Genomic DNA, 6,160 nt, shown 5'->3' with positions numbered 1-6,160 from the left:
GGGTTGTTGCAAAGCTTGGTTGTTCACCTCAAAATCCTGGAGAGCTTGAGAAGTTCAGGTAAGATGTGGTTGCTCTCATTTCTGTGCTTATGACTTGCAAAGGAACTGCCTGTATTTTCCAAGCTCAGCAGTCCCCTTTTTTTGGCAGTAGGTTGCTGGGAAGCAAATGCCTCATTTCCCTGGTTTTCCCCTATTTTCTTAAGTTGTTGGTGTTTGGGAGGTGCTGTCCTGTGTCCGTTGTAGCTGGATAAAATGGCTCCACTTTATTGTTTTTTCTTTCCCCCATGCTTTTAAATAAGAAAGGCAGCAGCTTTATAAAATGGACTCTCTCCAGTACATGTTGCTGTGGTTGGAGATGTGGCTGAGACCGAGATTTTGGCATGGGAAGGAAGAAATGAGGCTGCAGAACCCTCACCCAGCTCCTTCAGCCTCTTCTAGGCTGCCTGTTCAGTGCCTGAGGCTGATGCCCTGCTCAGGGAAGTTGAGGTTACATGCACAGCTCCGCTTTCTTCTTTTTTATTAAAAAAAAAATAAACCCTGCTGTACTGGCTGCAGGGAAAAGCTTGGGAATGTGAACTCTCCTAGCTCCAAAAAAACAAACAGAAAAAGCCCACAAGGCAAACTTCAGAGAGGCCCAAGCATTGTGCTTATTTTGAAGCACAGTGGAGGTTTGTGGGAGGCAGGATGGAGCCGGGCTCGGCTGCCTGGGCAGCACCAGCCCCATCCCCATCAGGGCTCTCTCCCAGGACAGGGTGATCAGAGCTGCTGTTTCTCCCCTGGACACTGCCTGTGGTGTTCCCTGCAAGTGATGAACTAAAGCATCCCCTTCCATCTCGTGCTGTAGGGTTTGCCACTCAAATCCTCTCATTCCTCTTAAGGAACTGGGATTCCTGCGACTGGTAGAGAAAGTGAGAGGAGCCAGCTCCACAGGCATTGACATCCCAGGGGTGAGTCCCTGGAAAACATAATGGTGCTTCCCTGTTAGTCACACGAGGATGAAGTTGGCACAAGGAAAACTCTCCACCGGGTTTTTTCCAGCCCGGCTCTGGGGCTGGGCTGTGAGACGCCCTGTGCTTGCGGCGCGGGTGCGAGCCCCAGGCAGGGAAAGGGAGCGGGACGGGGGGTCCCTGGCCCCGTGGGGGGGTTGAAGCAGAGCAGAGCAACGTGATGGGGGTTCACCGGCGGGTCCCACGGGCTGCGCTGCGCTCCCTGCGCGGGGCTGCAGCACCATCGTGTGGCTGCGGGCACCCTGCGGGGGACCCTCGGCCCCGGCGACCCGCACCCAGCGAGCCCCCAGCCCGGGCCATGGCTGACCAGGGAGTGAGGGCCGGCCTGGAGGTGTTTGGGAGGGAGGGAGGGAGGGAGGGTGCCATTCCTTGGCGAACGGGTTGAGGAACCGGCTCATATCTGCTCCAGCGCCCATCAGCCTCTCCAAAGCAGGCAGATGGGATGACTGGTACAGGGAGCTCAGACTTGTTCTTTGGGAGTCACTTGGCTGAAAAACGACTGCTTTGAGGAAGGAAACAGTTTGCAAATGCCCTTTCAACCTTCCCCTGCTTCTGAAGTTGTGGTGTATGGATGCAACGCTGTGCTTCTCCATGAAATTTTTCTTCCTTGTGTGTGTTGACTCTTCCTTGGCTTTGTAACACCTGCTACAAAGGGAACCTTTGCTTCCTCCCTCCTTCCCAAATTGTTTTAAAACCTTACACTCCCCATGGACAGCTACCATCCAGCTTCTCGAAGCTTCTCTACTGCCTTAGTTTGCTTCCCTGTGGGGGCTGGAAAGAATCAGCAGCAAGCAAAATATCTGCTGCAGGGAAGAGATGCTCCTTCCAGATGGACTACAGAGTTTCGGGTGAGCATCACACCCCCCGGGACAGGAGCATCGCCCCAAAGGGCAGGAGGGGCTCGGCCCTGAGAGGTGACACGTTGCTGTCACGGGTGCCTGTGTTTCTGCGGGTCGTAGGTGGTGTCAGCAGGACTCGGAGGGTCCTTCCCGTTGCCACCAGAGGGAGAAGGGCTCAGCGCGAGGATAACGGGAGAGGAGGATGCTGTAACCGCGAGAGGTCTGTGTTTCATTCCGGGTGGGGGTAACCAGGCTGGTGTCCTTGTGAGCTGGAAAATGTGAGCTCTGTTTTGTCTCGCTGCCGTGGCAGCCGAGGCTGATGACAATACAAAATTGTTCTCATTAAAATATTGTAGGGGCAAACTTCAACTTTTCATCAGTCGGAAAGTCATGCGCAAGTGTTGGGCTGTGGGGTCAGAAACAAGGAAAGGGGGTCCAGGGAGATCCTCCCATCAGCTGAGACTTGCCCTGGTTGAAAACCAGCAGCTTTGAGGAAGGAAGCAGTTTGCAAATGGCCTTGCAACCTTCCCCTGCTCCCGAAGTTGTGGTGTATGGATGGAGAAATTAGTTCTGGTGATGGATATGCCCTTCCTAGGAGGAAAAATGCCCCTGTGCTGGAAGAGGAGAGGTAGCACAATGCCTCTGAGCTCCTCTTCATTGGCAGGCTTCCCCTGGCACATCCCTCCCCTGTGGAGTTCAGACCCTGCCAGGTGAGCTGCAGCTCTCCATGCCTGTGTGTCTCCTGGTTTGCAGACCCCTCAGGAGATGTCCATCAGCTCCTGGGAGCAGGCTGACCATGGGTTGAGACCTTCTGCTCTAGTGGGAGATGAACTGAAGCTGGGACAGTTCAGGCAGGAAATAAGTGACATATTTCCAGCAGTCAACAGTAATGAGTCACTGGAAGAATCTGCCCTGGGATCTGCAAGCTCTTCACTTCCAAGGGTCTTTTGACTTGGGGCTGGATGGCCTCCAAAGGGATGCTCTGCACTGGCCACGTGCTGAGGACGTGAGGATGCTGCTTGGGTGATATTCTCTAGGCAGGAGGTTGGAGAAATGACATTAATGATCTGCAAGCCACTTACTGAATGAATAAATAAGTGGTTACAAAGCAGCAGTGGAGCAGTTTGACAGGAATGGTCAAGTGTGGGACTGTGGTGGGTCTGGGGTGATGTCCAACAATGGGACTTGCTCCCGCTGGGTGATGCAAGGATGAGCCTTGCACCGCTCTGGGAAAAGCTGGGATGTGTTGCTGAGGGGCCATTCCTGAACCTTGCAGTCCACAGGGTCCATGTGCCCCAAAGATGCACCATGAGCTCTCTAACTTTGGCTGCCCCAAGTATTTGGTGTCACCTTTGCCCAGCCACTGATTCCCCGTGTTTTGGGTGCTCTGTGCCTGCTCTGCACCTGTGAGCCTTTGCTCTCTGGGAAGCACTCCACGATCCCAGAGCTGATAGTTTATTCTTGCCCTTTTTAAATTTTAACTAGTCATCTGTGCAGAATATGCCCCTTCTTGCTGCCTGTCAGCTCAAATTTTGTAGACCTGGAAGAGAAAACCCACAGAGAGCCACATGTTGCTCTGGTCCCTGTGAGTGACTCTCTCTAAGAGCCATCCTGCTCACAGCATCCTATTCTAATCCAGGCTCCTTGCAAATCCACTCAATTGTGAGGCTCTGCTGAGCCCTCAGTGAGCCTGGGCTGCCCTTCAGGTCCCACATCTCACCCCCTCGGCCTGGCTCTCTCCCATGTGCCCCATCAGTGCCCAGCCTCCAGCTCACCAGGTTAGTGCCCTCCTTGGTGCACAGGATGGAGCCTGAAGAGCTGAGTTTGGTGCTGATTTGGAGTTGTGCTGCCCAGCCTTTACCCAGTCTGTGTGCCTGACAGAGCAGCATCTGTCTGAGTGCCTGGATGTTCCTGCAGTGAGAGTATAGGAGAAAATCTCCATATTTCTCCACTGCCTTCAATTCCCTGAGCAGGTCCAGACCTCTGTGTTGCCTCTTTCCGGCTCCCAGGGCTGTGGGATAACTCTCTGCTGGTCTCTGCTGGGACCATGGATGAGCCCTGTCCCCAGAGAATGGGAGGTCTGTTAACAGATGCCCGTCTCTGATGTCTGTGGAGCATCAATTACTGTTTGCAGGTTTCCATTCCCACTTACAACGCTGGATTTGACCTGGTAACCCTGCAGCACAGGGCTCTGCTGCCTGCTCCTGGCTGCATCCCAGCTCAGCCCATTCCCTTGCTGCTGGAGGGAAATGAGAGTGCTGCTCCCAAAGCTGCGGGTGTGAACTGGGACCAGCAGTAATGGGGGCTGCCCAGGACAGATTCTGCACGCTCTGCCACTCCCAGTGGGATTTTGGAGGGGAAGAGCATGCTGACCCCTCTTCCTTGGTACCCCTTCCTCAACAGCCAACACTCATTATCCCCAAATGAAATAAGATGGCTCTGGAAAGACCTTGCATTAGCTGTTATGCAGGAACCTTTGTCAGGCTATTTTCTGTGCTCTCTCAATTTCCACTATCTCCAGGCATCAGCTGGAGGGTTCCCAAGCCAGAGGGAAGCCCAGCATTTCTGCTGCAGAAACGTGGTCCCTCCGCCCCTTCTCAGATCCACAGGGCCTTGACATGTTCCCCCCTTGCTCCTGCCTCTCTCCCAGGGCATGTGGACCATTTGTTTGGGAGCCTGGGATGAAATCCAGGTCTTGGGGAGAAGCTGTGAGATGCCACCATCACTCAAGGTGAAGGTGGCCAGATCATGGCTCTTGTCCCCTGCCCAAAACAGTGGATTCCCTGCCCGAGCTGCTTCTCCAGGGCAGGTGGGAAACCACAGTGGCTGATGAGGGAAGAGCCAGGTCCCCATCACATGCACTGACACGCCTCTACTCAGTAAAATATTTATTCCTCCATTATTTCACAAGAGTTGTTTTTACAAAAGACCTTACAAAAATTTCCGAAACGCAGACATGCAGAAGAAAAAACAAAACAAAACAAAACAAAAAAAAAATATCCACCATGGATCTTGTTACAAGTAATTGAAATGTACAAATAGAAAGGGGGAGAGAGAGCTTAGATTACAATAATCCCTCGGTCCTGCTACCCCTCCGTGGGTGCAATTTGTATCTCGTCTCGGTGAGTTCAGCACTGACTGACAAGCTGTGATAAGCTGCCAAGAGCACGGCAAAGGAGGGGCCCTAAGATTAGGAGCAAATGTTTTCAAATATATATATACATATAGATATTTAGTGAAGAAATATTTATTCCCTGCTTTTTTTAGGTTTACAGAAACGGCATCTGCAAACTATTAAATGGGTTTATTTTCATTAATGTTCTCAAAGAGGCAGCGACATTTATATCCCTGTGGTTTCATCTTGTATAACCGAAAAAAGAGCCCTGTGCTTTTCCATGGGAATAGGACCCCCCCCGGGCCTCCTCCTTCTGCCCCAAGGGGTGTTTCTCAGGGTGGGTGATTTGATCCCCAGTGGATCCCTCTTCCCCCTGGCTTGGCATGTCTCTGTGTGGTATGGGGAGCTGCTGGCATGGCAAATGGGGAGCCATGGAAATAGGGATGGGGGGAGAGCATGGGTATTTAGGGCGACACTCCTCCCTGGATGGGGTGGACAGTGTCAGTCAGGCTGTGCCCTGTCCCTGCCTGCCGTGCTGGAGGAGGAGAAGGTGGTCATTCCCAAATAGGTTGGGTGGAGCAGAGAAAGCTGGGGCTGGAGGCAGGATGGAGGGGCTGGTTCACCCCCAGCCAGAGGAGATGTGCTCCTCTCCTTGTTCTCCCATCAGATCTCCAGCTGGGAGCCGGGTGAGTAGCCCTGGGTTGGTGTTGCCTGGGGTGCAGCTGAGGGTCCCACATGTAGCTGCAGTGAGAGCCCCAGTGGGAATGGGAGAGGATGTTCCTGGGAGCTGTGGGCACTCAGATGGGCACTTCGGAGTTGTGACACTTTCATCCTCTGTGACCAGAGGATGTTTATCTGGAGGAAGCACCTCAGCAGTTGCTCTGTTCATCCTCAGACCTGCTGCTACAGTCCCCAAGCCAAGCCCTTCTAGGCAAGTTGGGCTGGTACCTTCTCTGTCCGGGCCATCCCTCTGAGCTGGTGGTGTCCCCACGCCTGGCTGGTGGCATTTTGTGGTGGGTGAGGAAAAGGTGGCCTGGTTTCCAGAAGGTAACACCTCCATCCCTCTGGCTCGTTCCCCATGGCCGCGGGACTGGCAGGGGAAGGCGGAGGCTGCGTCTCTCCGCGGCTCAGTCCCATGGGCTGGGGCGAGGCTGCCCCCACCGTGTCCATCCCCCCACACATCCCACCTTGCAACCTCG

The sequence above is a fragment of the Neopelma chrysocephalum genome, unplaced genomic scaffold (genome assembly GCF_003984885.1).
Source record: "Neopelma chrysocephalum unplaced genomic scaffold, ASM398488v2 Primary Assembly neopelma1_74, whole genome shotgun sequence".
NCBI classification, from domain to species: domain Eukaryota; kingdom Metazoa; phylum Chordata; class Aves; order Passeriformes; family Pipridae; genus Neopelma; species Neopelma chrysocephalum.
Note: the sequence above shows the minus strand (reverse complement) of the source record.